We start from the raw sequence: 23,217 nt of genomic DNA on the forward strand, positions 1-23,217 counted from the left end.
GGGAATTAACAAAACTTGCCCTGGGAAGACAGCAGGGGCAGAAATGAGACCAAGGAGCCAAAGTCCCTTTATTGAGCAAGTCTTCCTTTCTTACTGCAGGCCCAGCACGGTGGCAGGACCCGGGGAGGGTGGATGGGGTGGACCAGGCGTGGCAGTTCTGGAATAACATGCAGCTGGGAAGACAAGGACTGGCTAATACACAAACAAGGAAATTTGGAGCATTAAGTCTGTGACCAAACCAGTGGAATAAAGACCCCCCCCTGCCCCAGAAGCTGTGTCACTTCAGCAGATCTGAATCACAGCCTCACAGAGAGAGGTGCAGGCAGAGGGAACAGCACCTGAAGTGTGGGGCCAACGGTGTGAATGCCCCCCACCCCCATCCCCTGTGCTGCTCAGAGCGGGGCTGGACCCATGTGATCGAGGGGCTGGCTCAGCACCAGCGTTTGGAGAGAGAGAAGGCAGGGCAGAGCCTCACAGGCTGAGAACAAGTTTAAACTCTGGACTCTTGAACGTGGACGTGACCACCCGATTCACCCGCAGATGAGTGTCTTCACGTGGAGGGTGTGCTGGAGGCGGCAGATGGGGAGCCCTGTCCAGACCCAAGCAGGCGGCACAGGTACCCACTAACCCACAGACACTCTCTGGGACTGGAGTTTTAGGAAAGGGGAAAAAGGAAGTTGCAGAGAGGCGGGTGGGACTAGGTTTGTGGGAGGAACTGGGCACCTGCCAGCTCCCTTCCCTTCCTGGGCACTAGGGCCTTGGAAGGCAGAGACCGGCGGCGTCCGTGCCAGGAGCAGTGGGCTTGTGAAGGGGGGCTCTCAGCTTTGCTCCTCACCTGATCCTTGTCTGCAAGACCCCTCCAGGGATTTGGCCCTCTCTTGAGGTCAACGTGAAGCTTAGAGGGAAGAGGAAGGCCTGGGACAGGAGCACTGGGGCCACTCTCTGCATCTCAACTCCACCCTTGGTTATTGGTTAGGGTACCACCTGCTCCTAGGGCTGCAGGGAGAACAGGCAACAGCTGTAGCCTTCAAGGGCTGAAGGGCGATACCCTCGCCAGAAGCTACAGGAAAGCGGTATATAGCCAAAACACGCTTTCACAGCTCTTTGGTATTTAAATTTAAAATTTTAAAATAAGAATTGCATATATTTAGGCTGCTCAGCATGCTGATTTGATCTGGGTTTACTTAATGAGATGGTTACTCCAGCCAGGCTCGTTAGCTCAAGGCATCTCTTATCATGACCACTGTGTGTGGTCATAACCCTGAGGTCTGCTCTCTAAGCAAACTTCCAGGACGAGATACAGGACTGTGACCTAGAGTCACCAGGCTGGATTCACTCATCCTGCAGCTTTGTCCCTCTGACCAGCTCCTACCCATCTCCCCCATCTTCTGGCTCCTGGTCACCCCCTTGCCTGCTCCCCCAGGACCGTTTTTTAAAACTCAGGGGTTTCCTTCCATTATTGTTGTTATAGTTATTGCTGTTATGGTGTGTTTCAATATGCAGGAGACCCTGTATTTCTTGGCACACCTTTATTGTCGGCGGGGATGGGACAATGCTTGTTAGATTTTCTGTGATTGTTCACTTGTTTAGTTTAAATAGGGAAACAAAATGAAGACTTTACCTGACTCTCCAAGATACAGTGGTGGGCTGGCATAGCTTCTTAACCTCACAGCCCTGGTGGTCCCTTGCTGTTTTAACAAAGTGCTAACAGTCTGGACTGGGATGTTTGGAAATCAGCCCGCTCTGCTCCTCTCCCCACCTGCGTGCAAAGTTTCCTTCGCTCTGGACAGCTGCTTGATTTGGGTTGGATTCAGTTCTCAGGAGTTTCTCCACAGTGCAGAATCTGGAGGAGCTCTATTAGTTTTGGGGGTTTCTTGGTTGTTTTTTTGTTTGTTTTGCAGTGCCCATGGCATGAAGAAGTTCCCGGGCCAGGGATTGAACCCCGAGCAGTTGCAGGGACAACACCAGATCCTTAACCTGCTGAGCCACAAGGGAACTCCTGTTAGTTTTGAGTTTATAGAGTTCAGATGGTTCCAGAACTGTGGATTCTTGGGTATTGGATAGGTATTGGGTTGTAGGTTTGTCTTTTTTTTTTTTTTTAGGGCCGCACCTGCGGCATATGGAGGTTCCCAGGTTAGGGGTCGAATCCGAGCTACAGCTGCTAGTGTATGCCACAGCCACAGCGTCTGTGACCTACACCACAGCTCATGGCAACACTAGATCCTTAACCCATCGAGTGAGGCCAGAGATCGAACTCACATCCTCATGGGTCCTAGTCAGTTTCGTTAACTGCTAAGCCATGAAGGGAACTCCTGGGTTGTTAGTTTTGTTATCAAATCTAATGTGTTTATTCTGGGAGAACTGGGGAAAATACAGAAAACTAAATTGTCACCATCTTCCTAAAATCCTTCTTAACTGGGCTTTCAATCTCTACTGACATGTAGAACAGAGTTGACTGAATCAAATGTGTATCATGGGGAGTTCCCGTCGTGGTGCAGTGATTAACGAATCTGACTAGGAAACATGAGGTTGCGGGTTCAGTCCCTGCCCTTGCTCAGTGGGTTAAGGATCCGGCATTGCCGTGAGCTGTGGTGTAGGTTGCAGACGCGGCTCGGATCCCGTGTTGCTGTGGCTCTGGCATAGGCCGGTGGCTACAGCTCCGATTCGACCCCTAGCCTGGGAACCTCCATATGCCGTGGCAGCGGCCCAAGAAATAGCAAAAAAAAAAAAAAAAATGTGTATTATGTTTGTCTTGCTACACAAAATCTACATAGACTATATTCCCACAGATCAAATGGAAAAGAATATAACACATCACTGCTATTCATACAATTCACCAAAATTCAAATTCCCTGTGCCTTCTAGTACGCAGGATTCTTTAGAAAGCTGTCTCCAAAGGCTGTGGTCTGTACTTTGCTCTTAAGATTATGAAATAGGAGTTCCCATCGTAGCACAGCAGAAACGAATCCAACTTGGAAACATGAGGTTTTGGGTTTGATTCCCGGCCTCGCTTAGTGGGTTAAGGATCTGGTGTTGCCAAGAGCTATGGTGTAGGTTGCAGAGGCTGCTTGAATCTGGCATTGCTGTGGTTGTGGCAGCTGTAGCTCTGATTGGATCCCTAGACTGGGAACCTCCATGTAACACGATGTGGCCCTAAAAAGCAAAAAAAAAAAAAAAAAAAAAAAAATTATGAAACGATTTTCCTGGCCGCCAAGCAAATGTGGCCTATATCCTGCCACCCTCTCACAGAGTGGTATATGCAGCTCTGGTCACCACACACTTGGGAATCGACAAAGAAAGCTGGAGAGTGATGAAAGTTGGTGATGAGTTAGGCTCCCATGGCTGTTATCAAACATTTCCAAAGATTCACTGGCTTAAAACAATACATATTTATGGTCTTATAGTTCTGGAGATCAGACCTAAAGTGAATGTACAGGGCCAGTTCCTTCTGGAGGCTGGGGAGGCACTTTCCTGTCTTTTTCCAGCTCCTCAAGTGGCCTGTGGCCCCTCCTCAGCCTTCAAGGCCTCAGAGAAGCTTCTTCTCTGGACTCTGCTCCCACACTCACATCTTCTTCCTCTGATTCCGACACTCCCCGTCTCCTCCTCAGCCGCCACAGGCGTTAACGGATGAAATTCAGATGTGAAAAAAGGGCCTGTGCAGAGGATCCAAGCGTGGAGCTCTGGCCAGGGCGGGGCCTCCAGTGCAGAAGGGTGGAGAAAGGAGCCTGGGGTCAGCACATGCCAGATGCCCTGAGCGCTGACCCAGGCATCTCCGAGCCCCCACCCCTGCATCAGCCACACGCTCCTCCAGTGCCTCTGAGTCCAGGACCGGCAAGATCCACCACTGAGAGACAGAGATGGAAACCTCTGTTGCAGTCAGGGTGCTGGTAGCTGAGATGGGATCACACCCACGGTGGAGGCAGAACTGGGAGGGGCAGCAGAAGAGGCTGCACCTGGTCCTGATGGGGCCTGGGTAGGGCAGGGTGGGGCTGGTCCACAAAGTGGGGTTGCGGGGAGGGCTTCCTCTGTGCCCCTCCCATGAGATGAGTGTTCTGGAGAGGGCTCTATGCAGCAAACTGCATGGGCACCTTCTGCCAGGGACGTGGAACCAGCTGTCCACTGGGGTCACTTGGGGGCAGCTCCCCGTACCTGGTCCCTGGCACCCCTTGTGGAGGGGTGGTTTGAGCACCCATGCCCTCAAGCTGGAATTAGCCTCTGGGATCATTTCTGGGGGGTCCTGTCTGTTACTATTCAACCACACTGCCTTCCACTCATGGAAAATATTTACAGAAAATGTTGGTTTATTATATAAATCCACCCCCAGGGCTCCAAGTCACCAGCACAATGATGCATTAGCTTTAACTTTCCTGAATTGCCCTGCTTCTGAAGATCTGCATCCAATCCTTGGCTGGTTTGTTCTTCTACAAGAGACAGGAAGGACCCAGTTCCCTGGCACTGAGAAATGGCCAGGCGAACAGAAGAAGCAGTCCATGGGCTGCACTGGCAGGAAGCCTCCAGCTGCTGGACTGGTCAGAAATTGGGTCTCATGTTGGGTTTGACCCTACATTTCAATTCTTGTGCCAAATGCTGGCTTAGGATTCTTGGTGTCATGTGTAATCTACAGTCTAATGATCCAAGCTGACTGAATGTTGAGTCAGTAAGAATTTCTTATTTCTTTTTATATATTTACTTCTTTGAAAGCAGATTTTCTTTAAAGAGGAAGAAGGTAAATGTCACCCATTTAAATTTAAAATGTGAAATGAAATATATTTGATTGTGAATGGACACAGAAACGTGTTTTTTTTTTCTCTTTCCCAATCAACAGATTTTGTAGGGCAGCCCCATTATTTCAGCTGCCTCCCTGCAAAGCCTCTGCATTGCATACACAGTGAGTCCTGGCTCCCTATCACTAATGTCTTCACAGCCGCGCCGTGTCCCACCTGCAGTCTGGGCTCTGTGACCCATTGTTTGGTGCCCTCCATTTAGTGGTCTCAGCTGATGTCACACAATTTCACTTCCAACGTCTCTGATGCTATAAAACTCCTCCCTTTTATTTATTTATTTTTCATCGAAGTGTAGTTGATTCACAACGTTGTGTTACATTCTGGTCTACAGCAAAGTGATTCAGTTATGTATAGATGTATTTTAAAATTCTTTTCTATTGGGGTTTGTCACAGAACACTGAATGTAGTTCTCGGTGCTATACAGTAGGACCTTGTTGTTTATCCTCTTCATGTGTAAGAGCTGGCATATTCTAACCCCAAACTCCCACTCCATCCCTCCCCAAGCCTGTCCCCTTGGCAACCACAAGTCTGTTCTCTATGTCTGTGAGGCTGTTTCTGTTGTGTAGACAGGTTCATTCGTGTCATATTTTAGGTTCCACATATAAGTGATATCATATGGTATTTGTCTTCTCTTTCTGACTTACTTCACTTAGTATGATAATCTCTAGTTCCATACATGTTGTGGCAAATGGCATTATTTCATTCTTTTTTGTGGCTGAGTAGTGTTCCATTGTGTATATGTACCACATCTTCTTGATCCATTCATCTGTTGATAAACATTGATGTCGTTTCCCTGTTTTGGCGATTGTAAACAATGCTGCTATGAACATAGGGGCGCATGTATCTTCTTGAATTATAGTTTCAAGTGGATATATGCCCAGGAGTGGGATTGCTGAATCATATGGTAGTTCTATTTTTAGTTTTTTGAGGAACCTCCATACTGATTTCCATCGTGGTTGTACCAATTTACATTCCCACCAACAGTGTAGGAGGGCTCCCTTTTCTCCACACCCTCTCTGGCATTTGCTGTTTGTAGACTTATTAAAGATGGCCATCCTGACTTGTGTGAGGTGGTGTCTCTTTGTAGTTTTGACTTGCATTCCTCTAATAATTGGCAATGTTGAACACATTTTCATGTGCCTGCTGGCCATCTGTATGTCTTTGGAGAAATATCTAGTTAGGTCTTCTGCCTCCCTGCCTTTTTTTAGATTTTTTTATGGCCACATCCATGGCATATGGACGTTTTGTGACCTATGCCACAGCTGTGGTAATGCCGCATCCTTTAACCTACTGCGCCTGGCAGGAAATCAAACCCATGTTCCTGCAGTGACCCAAGCTGCTGCAGTCAGATTCTTAACCCACCACGCCACAGCAAGAACTCCTCTTCTGCCTTTTTTTTGATTGGGTTGTTTGTTTTACTGTTGTTGAACTGTATGAGCTATTTGTATATTTTGGAAATTAGGCCCTTGTCACTTCATTTGCAAATATTGTCTCCCATTCTGTAGGTTGTCTTTTTGTTTTGTTTATAGTTTCCCTTGCTGTACAAAAGCTTGTAAGTTTGATTAGGTCCCATTTGTTTATTTTTGCTTTTATTTCTATTGCCTTGGGAGACTGACCTAAGAACACAGTGGTATGATTTATGTGAGAGAATGTTTTGCCTATGTTCTCTTCTAGGAGTTTTATGGTATTATGTCTTATATTTAAGTTTTTAAAACATTTTGAGTTTATTTTTGTGCATGGTGTGAGGGTGTGTTTTAACTTCACTGATTTACATGCCACTGTACAGTTTTCCCACCACTTGCTGAAGAGACTGTCTTTTTCCAGTTGTATATTCTTGGCTCCACTGTCAAAAATTGATTGACTGTAGCTATGTGTGTTTCTCTTTGGGCTCTCTGTTCTGTTCCATGGATGCGTATGTCTGTTTTTATGCCAATACCATGCTGTTTTGGTTGCCATAGCTTTGTAGTATTATCTGAAGTCTCTCCTCTCTTTTAAATTCCATTAACATGTTTTGTCTATTTCTACCTTTGTGCATCTATTTTTACTGTTCCCTCCAATAAGACTGCCAACCTCTTTGTCTCCAACAATTAAAATAGAGTCTGGGAGTTCCCATCATGGCTCACTGGTTAATGAATCTGACTAGGAACCATGAGGTTGCAGGTTCGATCCCTGACCTCACTTAGTGGGTTAAGGATCCGGCATTGCCATGAGCTGTGGTGTAGATCGCAGACGTGCCTCGGATCTGGTATTGCTGTGGCTGTGGCCAGCAGCTACAGCTCGGTTTAAACCCCTAGCCTGTGAACTTCCATATACTGCAGGTACGGCCCTAGAAACACACACAAAAAGACCAAACAACAACAACAACAACAACAAAATCCAGAGTCTGGGCCTCAGTGTTGCTACAAAGTTTCCTGCATGATGTCTGTTTCCACTGCTTTGTCCTCAGACCGCTAACTAAAACTACGGAACTGCTTACATGAACCATTCCAGCTTCAATTTACTATAATTCAGGGACAAGATATCTCATTGCCCACTCTTTTCTGGGCACTGCTTCAGGTGCCAGGGATACAGAGGGCAAGACCTTGAAAGCAGCCGAGGCCTGGGGGTCATGGAGCCTGCCATCTCCTTGGGTCAGAATTTGGATGGACAGAGGCTCAGAAATTCAGCCCCTCATGCAGGGGGGGTAGAGGGAGTCTCTGTGGCTGCGTGGATGACCAACTGAGTCCAGAGAAGAGAGTGCGGTCAGCAAGGGTCCAGGCCGAGAGGAGGGGTTGTGTTTGGAATATTCAGACTGTTGGCAAGGCTGATAACTGGGCAGATGGAGCAAGGGCAGAAACAGGGTGTACTGGAGGTCAGGCCTGCTGGGCACAGCAAGGGGTCTGGGCACCACCATGGAATTTACTGGAGGGTGAACTTGGGCTGCTGTGCGGGATGGATGCAGGAACAGGGCTTCGGGCCCCAGGAGGGTGATGGAGGCTCAGACCCAGGGAAGTAACGGTGACCGAGAGCTGGTCAGACTTAGGACACATGCTGGAGGGAGAGTCAGCAAGACTGGCTGATGGGCTGGGTGTTTGATGTCAGGATATCAGGGTTATGGGAAGTTCTGATGCCTGGGGCCTGAGCAGGGGCTGGCTCAGCCATGGTGAGCAGATCAGGGGAGGGCAGGCAGGGGTTCTGCTTCAAACCTTTCATCTGAGCTGCTGATAGACGTCCAGTCAGAGTTGGGCATGTGAGCCCAGAGGGCAGGGCTGCACAGCCAAATGTGTGAACCTGTGAGCATGGTGGCCATACTTACACTCTGGCCTGGAGTGCGATCTCCTGAGCAGCGACACAGGAGAGACGTCCAGTGTTTCCAGGAGGAGAAGAGCATCCAGCCCAGTGGCCAAGGACACAGGGGGGAAAACCACAAGTTCACAAAAGAATCACTTCAAAAAATGGGTTTCTGGAAGGTCAGCAAAAGTGGCCAAATATTGTCATGAGGACAAGGAAGATGAAGAGGACAATTGCAAACAGGAAGCTGATGGGGGCTTTGTCCAGAGCACTTCAAATGGGGAGTTCCCTGGTGGTGAGAAGGATCCAGTGCTATCACTGCTGCAGCTCTGCTCACAGTGTGGTGCAGGTTCGATCTCTGGCCTGGGAACATCCACGTGCTGTGGGTATGGCCAAAAAGAAAAAAAAAAAAAGAATATCTCAAACAGTGCCACCAGGGTTGGAAGTCTGCTCAGGTGAGTTCGGGGCGGGGGCGGGAGTGGGGGTGGCGGTGGTTGGAGGCTGTTCCGTAGAAGAGGACAGAATAGAAAAGGGAGGGGGAATGTGGAGGGTGATGTTCTCTCCTCAGACAGTAATGTCGGGGTTTTGCTTGATTTGATTTGATTTTGGTTTGGGTTTTCGACGGAGATCAGCATGTTTGCATTTTGATGAGTTGGGGTTTCTCACAAGCTTGGCCTCAGTCAGTAACAGGGAGGCCCCACCTTTGCTCGGAGCTCCCCAGGTTCACCTCTCGTTTGATTTGTGTGGGAATCAGCTACTATGGTTTGTTTTTCTTGGGTGGGTCTGTGCCTCCCTGGTTGGTCCCAACTCTGGACACTGGAGCTGTGCTATGGGTCACCCACCCTACGTGCCAGGCACTTTGCTGGCTCCGAGCTGCGTGGTTGTGAACCTGAACTGAACAGCCATTCAGAGGGAAATGTCAAGCCATCTTGGGAGGCAGAGATCCCGCTCCTATCCACCCCCTGGGGGGTGGAGAGAGAGTCGGGCACAGGGCTGGCATCTCCCCTGCAGAGGCCTGGTACCCAGGGCTTCTGGCCTCATAGTCTGTGCAAAGCAAATGGTGCTTTGAAAAGCTAACTCTCAGCAAAAATTAAAATTCAGTTCAGAGTTGGCTCAGGTTCACTTTTAACAGGCTTCTTAGCAATTACACAGGTGTCATCACAGAGGGGATCAGTTAATTGAGGGGACACAAAGCACTTCAATGTCATCAGTGCCCCCGTGGGTTGTTTTCAAGAAGCTCCGAGTCCTACAGCTGGAACGTTCAGGTACCCCTCGCCCCTGCTTCTCTCAGGGCTAATGGGAGTGTGAACGCTCTGTGGAGGGCATTGCATTGTGTGAACAGGAGCAGCAATTATAGCACTGATTGAGCCCACAAGGCTTTGAGATTATGTCCTGCAGAAAGAAGCTTGTGTACAATCCAGAAATTGGCTGTGTCAGGTGGCGTTCAGAATGAATGCCAGAAATAGCCTGGTTTTGGCGCAATCAGCCACCTCACACCCTTTTTCTTAAAAGCTTAAAGGAAGAAGAAAGCCCTAAACATTTCTTTGGTCCAGAGTGTTTGTGCCTGAGAACCGGACCTGCCAGGAGGGAAGTGATCAAGAAAAGCCTGGTGTTCCTGTGTTTTCAGCCAGAGCAGTGGGCTCCCAGTTTCGTGGAGTCAATGGGAAACTGTTTGACCTTGTGATCCCAGAATGAGCATTCTAGGGACATCTCACCTGGGTACAGGGCACCAACCCTGCAGCCTCCAGAGCCGTCCTCCCTCTGCTGACAACCTTGGCCTAAGGAGGCCTGTGCCTGGGTCTGACACAGGTGAACTACTTGTGCTCTGAGCCTGAGGAGAGAGGGAGTCCTGCTCAGCTTCTGTGACACATTCTCTGGTTCAACAGCCCACTTCATAGGCCCGTAGACATGACTCAGGACCCCTGTCCTGAGCACACAGTCTGCTGCTCCTGGACTTAGAATCTGCGTGAAGCATCTGCAAAGGGGAGTTCCCGTAGCGTTGCAGCGGAAACGAATCCGATTAGGAACAATGAGGTTGTGGGGAGTTCCATCCCTGGCCTTGCTCAGTGGGTTAAGAATCTAGCGTTGCCTTGAGCTGTGGTGTAGGTCACAGACGTGGCTCGGATCCTGCGTTGCTGTGGCTGTGGTGTAGGCCGGCGGCTATAGCTCCTATTCGACCCCTAGCCTGGGAAGCTCCGTGGGTGCGGCCCTAAAAAGCAAAAAACAAAAAACAAAAAAAAACAAACAAAAAAAATCTGAAAAAGGATTGCATTCGGAGGACTTGGCTTCCGTCCACCTTCTCTGACAGACTGGCAACATTGACGCCAGTTCGAGTTTAGTGCATAACCTTTGGGTGCTGTGCCCAAGTCAAGCCATGTATCTGCTGAAAATGCAGCACATGCTGCAAAGAAAGGAAATGCCTCTGCCCTGTTAGTGCATCACAGGAACCCGTGTTTGTGGGATGACCCCACGTGTGGTTCCTCACCCCCAGCGGGATGAAGCTGAAACCCTTGACACCACCACCTGGTCCCATTTTTCCAGCTTCAACTCTCTCCTCTCCCTACATCCTTGCCAAACATTTCCTATATTCTGATTTAGTATTTTTCAAACTTATTCACAAAGATTATTGCACACTAACGGCAAGGCCTACACGGTATTGCTCATGTTCACAGAAGGCCTTATTTCTGTGACAGACTTACTTGCAACCTTCTCAGATTTCATTTACCTCTGCTTACAATGTCTTGATGCCTCATTACTGTTTGGTGAGCTCCTATTCATTATTCAAAGCCCAGTTGAAACGGTATCAACTCTGAAACCTTCAACCGCTCCTCCCTCAATGAGTTGTTGTTCCCACAGCCTTTTGCTATAGGACCGATTATATTCGTGGGTATCTTTGGATGTTTTTGTCTATATCTTTGCCTTCTATGTTATGTAGTGAGCACCTCAGCAGAGGGACTTTCTCATCCGCCCGGGTGTTTCACGTCACAGTGCTGGCACAAAGCGGGGTTTCTAAATATGCTTGTTCTTTGTCCAAAGAAAGGACTAAGGAGGCACAGCGCTAATGAGTGACACATTCTTACTGGATTGTATTCAGCAAAAGCCAAGTACAACTGTTCCGGTGAACTGGCTGATGGTCCCCCTCCCCTCCCCTGCTTCCTAATTAGAATTGACAACTGTAGGGTCACCGGCTTTGCCTGCCTGTCCAGCACCCCATTTCTCTTCTTCATAGGGGCACCCTGTTTTCCTTTGGGGACTCACTCCTCTCCAAAACATTTAACTTGGGTGACCCTCTGAGCATGTAATTGGGTGAGGCTACCCTACCCTGTATTTCTAGGGGAGGCGAAGAAGATAGGCCTATCCTGAGAGGGCCCTCTACCCCAAACGCTGGGGTGGGTTCAAGATGGGCACCAATTCTAAAAAGACCAATATGTATTACACCTACACTGCTAGGATTATTGAGGGAAAGCCCCTCTTTTTCTGATGTACTGGGTGCAAAGCCCACAAAAGCCCCAAGCTTTGGGAGTCGTTGTTGCTGCCATGTCAAGAAACCACACCAGCAATGATGCCTACACAGAGGCAGCCATCAAAGATGGGGATAAATTTCCAATGTGACCACCTGGATGCTGCCATGCCTGATGCTACATATCCTAAGTCATTTTGAACTGGGCTTCAGGCCATCGCAATGTCCAGGGAATTCCCTGATGAATCTCCCTGCCAGAGAACACCTGGCTCCACAGTAATGTATTGCCTTCATCACCTCCAGCTCTACCAGTCTTGGGAATCACTCATGTAAACACAGGGGAGAGGACCTTGGCCCCAGGGTGTTGTGCCTCTTCTGCTTTTGCTTCACAGACAGAACTGCTGTTCAACTGTGGACTCGCCAGATGGTGCAGTTTCCACAAGGGCATCTCCTCCCAGTCTAGCAGGTTTATTTCTGCCACCAGGTTATAATGTTGGGACACACACACACCCCACACACCCCCTTAAAGGCAACTTTCTATGGATCCTGGGCTGCTGGACAGGCCTCAGCACAGGTCTGATGGCTCTCTCTGCCCGATTCTTACCACGTTTTACCGTAAGGTGACAGAGAGAAAACAGCTATTTGCTTTAATGAATTCTCCTTTGCAAATGAGAGATTACTTTAAAATTGAAGCAGCCAGGGCTGATACGCCAGGTGGAAATAATTACATTTCGTGCTATGGAAAGATGAGAAGCCGCTTATAGAGGGACGAAAAAAAATGTTAAAAATCCAAGTTCGAGAGTGTTCTAGACAATACGGAGTGAGCTTTTTTGGTGTGGAGATTCTGGTTGTGTGCCTGGGATTTAGTGCACCCCCCTCCCCACCGCCCCCGTGGGAAGGGGTCCCAGTTCCTTCCAGCCAGACTGGAGTCAGCAGCACTGCAGCGAGGCAGACACTTGGGCCGCCGCGGATGTGCTAACGTCACCACGAGGTATCAGGGAGAAGGGTCTCTGGCCAGGGCTGCGTGCGACAGGTGTCAGCTCCGCCAGGAGCCGCTCAGGTAAAGGGAGGGACAGGCCCATCCCCAGTGCTCTGTGGCAAGTAGGCCTTTTCCTTCCACAGCTTCTGCCAAGAGGGGGGTGATGCGGCTTCTGCGCCTTCTCGGCTCCTTCATTCCCGGTTCTTGCCGCGCGGGGGCGCTCTAGGCAGGAATGCGTCTTCCCTGGCTCTGGATCCAAAATCTGCCAGAGTCCAAGTCTTAGGATGACAGAAGGCTCAGGATGGAGGCTCTTGCCACCATGAAGGAACTTTTCTGATTGTGGAGATGACAGACCAACGCAGGAAACCTGCTTGAACCTGCGTTACTTCATTTCTCTCCAAAGCTCCCTAATCCTAGAGTCAGGTCAGATAAGAAACTAAGACGAATGCTAGGGAGTTTCGGAGGCTTGAAGAGGTATGTCCAGTAAATCAAGGATGCAGTTTCCGGGAGAATCTGGACACGTGTGGAAGCCGTGGAACTTGGGGCTTCGCAGGTAGGCGCAGTGGGAGGTGACTAATAAACGCTCTGTGGAACTCCACGCCTCAGTCGAGATGTATGCTGACCTTTTGACCTAGAGATTTTAGTTTTTAGGAAAACAGACTAAGGAAATAACTAGAGATACAAATATTCACATCCAAAGATGTTCATAACAGTGCTATAGTTAATAGAAAAATGATTGAAGGTATCTGAGTTCAAAATGATGAGCTGGTTAAATACAAATGCAATGAAACTTTATTAGTCATTAAAATTGTTTTGAAATTTTTTTAACTAGTGGAGAATTGTCTGTAAAGAACTTTTAGGTGACAAGGGAATATGGGACTCTACACAAAATATGCTAGCCATGCAAGTGAGAGTGGTGCTTTCTATAGATTACATGGATATTGCACAGAGAGAAAATCAGAAAAGAATCCACCATCAAAACCCAACTATAAATATTTCTAAGTTACATATATCTTAGCATTATGGGTACAGGTTGTTTGCACTTTCGTCTTTGTATTTATTGTGTTTTCTGAAATGTTGATAATGAGAATAGTTTTTAATTCGAAAATTTTTTACTCAAATATGTCATTTAACCTCGCAAACGCTTAATTTCTCAATACAAGAATATAACGACCTCTTCCAAATTTTTTCTTGTTTTGGTTCATGCATCTGACAAAAGGTTGTATTGAATGAATGCTACTCCTTGCCAAGCCTCAATTTTCTGATGGTGACATTGAGTCAGCCGTCACATGTCCTTGAAGTGTGTGGGTCTGTGGATTAGTGGAACCCAATCTCTGCTTTGGACACCAGTGCAGAGGTAGCAATCCCTCCTGTCTCCCACATGAACTAAAGTGGGGGTGTCTCACTCCAGCTGGGTGCTGGGAGGGGTTTAAAGAAAGCACTGCAGCCCTGGGCGCTGAGTTCCATATTCACCCCAACCAGCCCCGCCCCCTCCCTTTCCTGACTTGAACAACCTTCTTATCTGGCGTTGCATGGGGTCTACTAAAACTTGACAAGCAGCACTTTTTTAAAAATAGCGACGATTGTTGCGTTTTTAATTTAGTTATTTTTCATTTCACTTTTTTTTGGCTGCCCCTGTGGCATACACAAATTTCCAGGTCAGGGATTGAACCCATGCTGCAGCAGCAACCTGAGCCACAGCAGTGACAGATACTTAACCCCTGCGCCGCCAGGGAACCCCAAGGAGCAGCATTTTAGAAGGTTTTCATCTCCGTGACTAATCACTACTTTATTATTTTATTATTATTTTTGTCTTTTGTGTGTATTTTTTTATGGCTTTATTAAGATATAATTCACATACCATGCAGTCTACCCATTTTTAGTGTACAGCTCAGTGGTTTTTTTTGTATATTACTCATTAAAAAAAAAGTAAAATATACATAGCATAGAATTTGCCATTCTAACCATTTTAAGTGTACAGCTCAGTGGCATTAATTACATCCATAAGGTTATACAACCATCGCCACTGTCTGTCTCCAAAATGCTTTTATCATTATTATTATTATTATATTTTATAATGATTTTTATTTTTTCCATTATAGCTGGTTTACAGTGTTCTGTCAATGTCCTACTGTACAGCAAGGTGACCCAGTCACACATACATATATACCTTCTTTTTTCTCACATTATCATGCTCCATCATAAGTGACTAGACATAGTTCCCAGTGCTACACAGCAGGATCTCATTGCTTATCCATTCCAAAGGCAATTGTTTGCATCTATTAACCCCAAATTCCCAATCCATCTCACTCCCTCCTCCTCCCCTTTGGCAACCACAAGTCTATTCTCCATGTCCATGATTTTCTTTTCTGTGGAAATGTTCATTTGTGCCATTTATTAGATTCCAGATATGTGATATCTGGTGGCTTTTTCTTTCTGACTTATTTCACATAGTATGAGAGTCTCTAGTTCCATCCATATTGCTGCAAATGGCATTATTTTGTTCTTTTTTATGGCTGAGTAGTATTCCATTGTGTACATACACCACATCTTCTTAATCCAATCATCTGTCAATGGACATTTAGGTTGTTTCCATGTCTTGGCTATTGTAAATAGTGCTGCAGTGAACATATGGGTGCATGTGTCTTTTTCAAGGAAAGTTTTGTCCAGCTTTGTGCCTGAGAGTGGGTTGCTGGATCATATGGTGGTTCTATGTATAGTTTTCTAAGGTACCTCCATACTGTTTTCCATAGTGGCTGTACCAGTTTACATTCCCACGAATAGTGCAGGATGGTTCCCTTTTCTCCACGCCCTCTCCGGCATTTGTTATTTGTGGACTTATTTTATTATTATTTAAAAAATTTTTTTGGTCTTTTTGTCTTTTTAGGGCGATACTTGTGGCGCATGGAGGTTCCCAGGCTAAGGGTCTAATCGGAGCTGAAGCCGCCAGCCTATGCCAGAGCCACAGCAATGTCAGATTTGAGCCACGTCTGAGACCTACACCACAGCTCATGGCAACGCTGGATCCTCAACCCACTGAGCAGGCCAGGGATCAAACCCACAACCTCTTGGTTCCTACTCCGATTTGATTCCACCGTGCCACAGTGGGAACTCCCTATTTGTGGGCTTATTAATGATGGCCATTCTGACTGGTATGAAGTGGTACCTCACAGTAGTTTTGCTTTGCATTTCTCTAATAATCAGTGATGCTGAGCATTTTTTCCTGTGCTTGTTGGCCATCCCTATGTCTTGTTTGGAGAAATGTCTATTCAGGTCTTTTCCCCTTTTTTCAATTGGGTTGTTGGCTGTTTTCCTGTTGAGTTGTATAAGTTGTTTGTATATCTTTTGTGTTTTTAGGGCCGCACCCGCAGCATATGGAGGTTCCCAGGTCAGGGGTCTAATTGGAGCTACAGCTGCTAGCCTATGCCACAGCCACAGCAATGCCAGATCCTTAACCCACTGAGTGAGGCCAGGGATCGAACCTGCAACCTCATGGTTCCTGGTTGGATTCGTTTCTGCTGTGCTACTATGAGAACTCCCTATTATTTCATTTTATTTTTGAACAAAAGTTGTAAATAGTTGAGGTATACAATATGATGATTTGATATGTACATAGCGAAATACTACAGTTAAGCTAATTAATATAGAATGTCTTCACATAGTTACCATAGATGTTCAAATTTATTCATCTTATAACTGGAAGTTTGTGGCCAGCCTCTCCCCATTTCCCCCACCCCAGCTGTTGGAAACCACCATTCTAGATTCTGCTTCTGTGAGTTTGACTTTTGATTCCATATGTATGTGAGATCATGCAGTAATTTTCTTTCTGTGCCTGGTTTATTTCACTTAGCAGAATGTCCTCAAAATCCATCCGTGTTGCCGCATATGACAGAATCTCCTTTTTCTTTTTCTTTTTGGCCACGCCGGCTGCATGGGGAAGTTCCCAGACTAGGGACTGAACCTTTGCCACAGCAGTTATCATGCTGATCCTTAACCCACTGCTCCACCAGGGAACTCCTGTATCATATTTCTTAATCCATTTATCCATCAACAGACACTTAGGCCATGCCCATGTCTTGGCTATTGTGAATAATGCTGAGAGGTGTGCAGATATCTCTTTTACGTAGGGATTTTATATCCTTTGGATAAATACCCAGGAGTGGAATTGCTGGATCGTATAGTAGTTCAGCATTTAAATTTTTTTTTTTATGGCCACATCCACAGCATATGGAAGTTCATGGACCAGGGATCAAATCTAAGCTGCAACTTTGACCTATGCCATGGCTGTGGTCATTTGATATCCTTAATCTGCTGCACTGTGCCAGGGATTGAACCTGAGCCTCTGCTGAGAACTGAGCTGCTGCAGCCAGATCCTTAACACATTGTGCCACAGTGAGCCCAGCATTTAATTTTTTTGAGGAAACTTCATATTGTTTTCCATAGTACTTGAACCAAATTCCATTCCCACCAATAGTGCATAAGGGTTTCATTTTCTCCATATCCTCACCAACACTTGCTAACTCTTGTTTTTTTGATCATGGTCATTCTAACAGGTGTGAGGTGACATCTCATTGTGGTTTGGTTTGCTTTTCCCTGATGATCAGTGATGTTGAGCATCTTTTCATGTGCCTGTTGGCCATTTGTACACCTTCTTTAGAAAAATCTCTGTTCAGGTTCTGTGGCCACTTTTTAATTGAGATGTTTGATTTTTTGCTATTGAGTTATATGCGTTTCTTATATGTTTTGGATATTAACCGCTTACCAGGTATGTGGTTTGCTAATATTGCTTCCCATTCCATGTGTTGTATTTTCATGTTGTTCCCTTTGCTGCTTCTCCTCCTTTCTAATCTCATGGTCCAGAAGCCCTCAGCAGGACTAACCCTCCCCAACCTGGCGGGTGTGCGGACAGACGTAGCTGTTCTCACACACACCAGCCTGGGTCCTTTCACTGCCTGCTTGCTTCTTCCTCTTCACCCGATGAAACATGGAGCTATAAACATTTGTGATGGAAATGTTCATCACTTCATCACTTTCATTGCCCCAAAGTCTTATACAGTTTTTGCACGTAGTGGAATCCAATAAATATCTTACATAAACTGCTGTTTGAGTCCATTTCTGAACCTTGGTTATTAGCATCAAACTTATTTTTCAGCCCCAAACAATATTCTATCCTGATCACTCTCCTTATTTACCGTATTTAGCTTGGAATGATTTCGTTTTTCACACAATAAAATTTACCCTCAAATGACAAAGGCTTTGCTACCAGGGGTTAGATCTTAATGATTATACCATTGGCTGTAGAGGTGTTTTTTTTTTTTTTTTTAAATGATGGAAAAAAACTTAAACAGTAATAAAATTGATTTCTGAGAGATGGTAGTGAGGGATGACTTGAAGCGAGAGCTTAATTCTCTGCTCAGAAATTGAACCTGGGTAGGCTGGGTGAAAACTAGGAGTCCTAACCACTAGACCAGCTAGAGGCTAAAAGCAGAATTGCCCTGATTCTTGCCCCTTTTTGAAAGCAAGAATGTTTCAAGGAGGCAAAGCCTGTAAAAATAAGCACAAAGTTTATTGTTAGAGCCACATGTGGGAGAGCACACAGAGAAGTAGTCTATTTAAGGCAGGAGCAAAGCAGTAATACACACCCTAAAGAGGAGTGCGGGTGTGGGCTGTGGGCGTCCCCCTCAATGAGGCCGTACCAGAGATGTGATTTAAACCACTTATATAGGACAGCTCTTCCGGGTCTTAGAGTTTTCCTTTGGCCAATTATCTTGTTTTATTCCTCACACCTGAGGGACATAGGACATTCCCCGATATGCATGGGCATCTTTTGGCAAAGATGGATTCCAGAGCAAAGGGTGCTGGGACGGTATCAGGACTTATTATGGCCTGGAGCCCCCTCCCTTTCTGACCCCTAGGAGTCTTACTGCGCATGTGTAATTGGGGAGGTCTCCTTGACCCCAGGTGATTGAAGAGGTCATCTTCTCTTTCTATTCCAGCAGAACTCAGCTCCTGCCGTTAATTTTTTCCTTGACGTGTCAAAGAGAAACAAGGCCCAGTTTACTCAGCCTGACAAGTCCCAGCTGTTCTCAGCCCAGAGGCCCATCTATCTCTTACCTCAAAATCATTGGAACTAATATGTAGGTCTACCCTCAAAGTTATTATTTGAATGTAGATATTTCTATATTTTTAGAATATCATTTTTTTTTTTGGCTTTTTAGGGCTGCACCCGTGGCATATGGAGGTTCCCAAGCTAGGGGTCCAAGCAGCTACAGCTGCTGGCCTATACCACAGCCACAGCAACGCAGGATCTGAGCCTCATCTTTGACCTATACCACAGCTCAGGGCAACACCGTATACTTAACCCACTGAGTGAAGCCAGGGATCGAAGCTACAACCTCGTGGTTCCCAGTCGGATTTGTTTCTGCTGCACCACAATGGGAACTCCAAAATATCAGCCTTTCTATCATCATATCTTATTCACTTATTTCCCAATTCTGAAAAATACTCTTAAGAAAAAAAATCTAATTATCATAAATGACAAATGAGATAAATCCTCCTCCAAATGGGATAAGTGAAGCCCTCGCTCTTTGGGGATGTGACACACTCCACTTGGTCACATAGGAATATTTTCTCTCTGATACTCAAGTCTCAAAAAAAATGGATAAGTTCTTAAACTTGAATTTTTTTTTTTTTTTTTTTGCCATGCCCAAGGCATTGCAGAAGTTCCTGGGCCAGGGATCAAACCTGCACCACAGCTGTAACCAGAGTTACAGCAGTGACAATGCTGGCAAGTTCCCTTCATAACACAGCAGAAACAAATCTGACTAGAATCCATGAGGATGCTGGTTCGATCCCTGGCCTTGCTCAGTGGGTTGGGGATCCGGCATTGCCGTGAGCTGTGTTGTAGGTTGCAGATGTGGCGCAGGTCCCAAGTTGCTGTGGCTGTGGTGTAGGCCAGCAGCTGTAGCTTCCATTTGATCCTTAGCCTGGGAACTTGCATATGCTGCGGGTGCAGCCCTAAAAAGCAAAAAAGCAAAAAAAAAAAAAAAAAAAGAAAAGCTGGATCTTAACCTCCTGAGCCACAGGGACGTCCTGTTTGTATACATTCTTTGGTACAAGTCTAGCACTCAAGAACTGTCACATTTCAAATTCAGTGGTGGTAAGGAAGAGAAAATGAAACTGCTTCCAAAGCGAGCAGCCATCTCCTGCCTGCGCTTGCTCTCCTGATTGTATTTTTCCATCCGTCTTGTTTGCTAGACCATCATTCTGAACAATCCCTCTCCTTCTTTTGTGATTATACCTCTCAGAACTTGTACATCATTAACATGTCTCTTAGTCAGTGCTGCACGGCTCTTTTTCTGGTGAATATGCTCATCCGCCTGTAAATAGTTCCATTTATTACCTACCTCTTCTTTATGGTTTGTTCCCCTTTTGCAGAAACTGCAGCTGCTGGTCACTGGGCCTCTAGGGTTTCCTTTGCCTTAAAGGACTGCAGAGTTTCACCCCCGGTTCCTGGTTTTAATGGAATGGGTGGTGTTTTCTGAGCCTCATAACCTCTGTACCTCCTGTGATCAGCGTTTATGGTGCATGTCTCTGTTTGGGACATTGTTACTGTTGGACAGAGCTGACCAGGAAAGAAATTGTTATCAAAGTGAGAAGACATTATTAGGCTAATAAATATGTGAGGGAGTTGCACCTGGAAGAAACTCTGCACTAGGGAATTATGTTTGGGTGTATTTTTAAATTTTATAGATATAATGAATATATATATATATATATAGAGAGAGAGAGAGAGAGAGAGAGAGAGAGAGAGAGAAATGAAATATGTTGAACCTGAATCAAGCAATATCAATTTAGTCAGTTTTAAAAAATCTCTCATTCAGCAAGAATGAAGCCATGAGGAGGGAAACCGCTCCTGGGCTGTAACACATTTGCAAGTCGGGAAGCCGGTGTCTGGAGTAGAGGACAGTGGCTGTGGATTCACTGAATTCTTGTTCCTTCTGACGCTGCAGCTAGGCTGGCACAGTCCAGCGAGTGTTCAGGAGCCCCCACTGTCCCTCCTGGGCCTCCCTATGGGGAGCTACTGTGTGTAATTAAGCAGCAGATAAATATATAGTATAAGTTCAATAAGTGCCTGCTGACAGCACAACCTCTCTGTCTGATTTACCTGAGTGCTATATCAATATTTTTCTTTGGTTTTGTGGATGCCTAGCTTCATTGTCATGGTGCATTTTATTTTAATTTAATTTAATTTTATTTTATTTCGTCTTCTCTAGAGCTGCACCTGCGGCATATGGAGGTTCCCAGGCTAAGGGTCTAATCAGAGCTGTAGCTGCTGGCCTATGCCACAGCCACAGCAACGCCAGATCTGAGCCGCATCTGCAACATATACCACAGCTCACGGCAACGCCGGATCCTTAACCCAACTGAGCAAGGCCAGGGATCGAAGCTGCAACCTCATGGTTCCTAGTCAGATTCTTTAACCACTGGGCCACGACGGGAACTCCTGGTGCATTTTAAAAACAGACTTTATTAAGAGTTCCCTGCTGGCCTAACAGTTAAGGATCTGGTGTTGTCAGTGCTACGGTGCAGGTTCCATCCCTGGCCCGGGAAGTTCCACATGCTGTAGGCACAGCCAATTAATTAATTAATTAGACTTAATTTTTTTTAGAGCAGTTTTAGGTTCACAGCAGAATTGACTGAAAACTGTAGAGATTTCCTGTGTACCCCACACACATTTGTTATGGTTGATGAACCTACAGTGACACGTGTCCATCACCCGGAGTCCATGGTTTACAGTGGTGTTACTCCTAGTGTTGTATGAAGATAGTTACCAAGGCAAAGAGATGGAGTTCCTGTCATGGCTCAGTGGTTAACGAACCTGACTAGTAACCATGAGGTTTCAGGTTCGATCCCTGGACTCGCTCAGGTTAATGATCCGGCTTTGCTGTGAGCTGTGGTGTAGGTTGCAGAGGCAGCTCAGATCACGAGTTGCTGTGGCTGTGGCGTAGGCCGGCAGCTACAGCTCCGATTCGACCCCTAGCCTGGGAACCTCTATATGCCTCGGGAGCGGCCCAAGAAAATGGCAAAAAAGAAAAGACACAAATAGACAAATAACTTTAATGGCATGAAATCTCAGCAGGTGTATTTGGAGCATATAAAGAGGAAAGTGGTTTAGGGTGTTTCTTTAAGTAACTTGAAAGATCACAAACTTCCCTGAGAATAAGTGAGTTTTCTGGTCCAAAGAATGCAGTTGAGATTTGTTCTGCTTCATGGACTACTTGACCCACGCTGAACAGAAATATGAGAACAGAAGAGCGGCGGCTGAAGTGAGGGCTGGATTGAATTGGGAACATGGGGCCAGGAAGTGGGTCTGAGCAGCAGCTGTGAGGGCGCCCACCCAGGTCCTAAGCTGAGCCCTGGCTCCAAGGCCACACCCACTGGGGTGAAGGAGCAGGCGGGCTCCTGGAGACCCATTGACAGAGAACTTCCAGAGGGAGGCCAGCCCAGAGCCCTCGGGAAAATTTGTCAGTGTGGAAACCATCATCCCAGCATCTGTTTATGTGAGGTCGATGGGAACATAGTTCTTCCAAGTATAATCCTGGGAGCTGAGTAAGGTCACAGCTAAACCCTAATCACCGCTGTCACCTGCTGACAACCATTGCAGCTTCCTGAATCCAGACTTACAGTGTCTATACCATGTCCTGACCCACTTCCAATCAACCACCGTCAACTTCTGGGAGCTTGTATGGCCGTCAGCTGGAAACTAGGTAGTAACATTCATAAGGGCAGGAAAAGTGTTTATGCCTATGTCTGCGTGGCCCAGGGTGTGGCTTAGCAGGCAGAACTAATGGTTACCGCTTGTGTACCTCTTGGCATCCTGTGGAACTTAGAGTGAGTCCTGATATTACCCTGGAGGCCAGGTCCCTTCCTGTCACTTCAGTGACCCCTTTGTCCCTCTTTTTTCTTTTTCTTTTTTTTGTCTTTTTAGGGCCACACCCGTGGCATATGGAGGTTCTCAGGCTAGGGGTCTAATCAGAACTACAGCTGCCGGCCTATGCCAGAGGCACAGCAATACCAGATCCGAGCCTCGTCTGTGACCTATACCACAGCTCACGACAATGCTGGATCCTTAACCCACTGAACGAGGCCAGGGATTGAACCTGCAACCTCATGGTTCCTAGTCGGATTTGTTTCTGCTATGCCATGATGGGAACTCCGTCCCTCTTTTTTCTTTGGCCTCACCATAGCATGTGGAAATTCCCAGGCCAGGCATTGAATCGTGCCACAGTAGGACAGTACTGGATCCCTAACTTCTAGGCCACCAGGGAGCTCCCCCGCTCGCAGCTCCTGAATGTGGAACCTGAGGTCAGAGTCTGGTCGATTCCACTCATCCCTGTGTCCCTACCACCCAGCTGGAAACCACTGGAATTGGAGGTCAAATGAATTCCAACAGAAGGAGAGCAGTTCAGAGCCGCAGGGCCTTCCCAAGCACTGGGCCAGCATCAGCCCAGAGTCCGTGGGTCCTTCGCTTCGTCCCACAATTGGCAAATCGCACTGGCTCTGCCACCTCCATTCTTGTCCTCTACACCCTTTTTCCCCTCCACCTCACCCACGCCAGCCCCTTACTGATTCTCCAATTACACGAACCTGCCTTGTCTTCTCTTACCTTCTGGCCCTGGTTTCTCTCCACACAGTGGTGGGAGAATGTCCGCTCCCGACTC

The 23,217-nt window shown here is 46.7% G+C and overlaps 1 protein-coding gene across 1 annotated transcript in view; it reads left to right on the top strand.

Annotated features, from left to right (window-relative positions):
• Nucleotides 1–488: 488 nt before the first annotated feature.
• Nucleotides 489–23,217, top strand: part of FBXO25 (F-box protein 25) — a 111,108-nt gene continuing 88,379 nt past the window's right edge. The window contains exon 1 of the mRNA XM_047772211.1: nucleotides 489–616. The gene's annotated coding sequence lies outside the window, so the exon portion shown is untranslated. The remainder of the gene's footprint in view (nucleotides 617–23,217) is intronic.

Source organism: Phacochoerus africanus, chromosome 3 (genome assembly GCF_016906955.1).
Source record: "Phacochoerus africanus isolate WHEZ1 chromosome 3, ROS_Pafr_v1, whole genome shotgun sequence".
Classification (NCBI taxonomy): domain Eukaryota; kingdom Metazoa; phylum Chordata; class Mammalia; order Artiodactyla; family Suidae; genus Phacochoerus; species Phacochoerus africanus.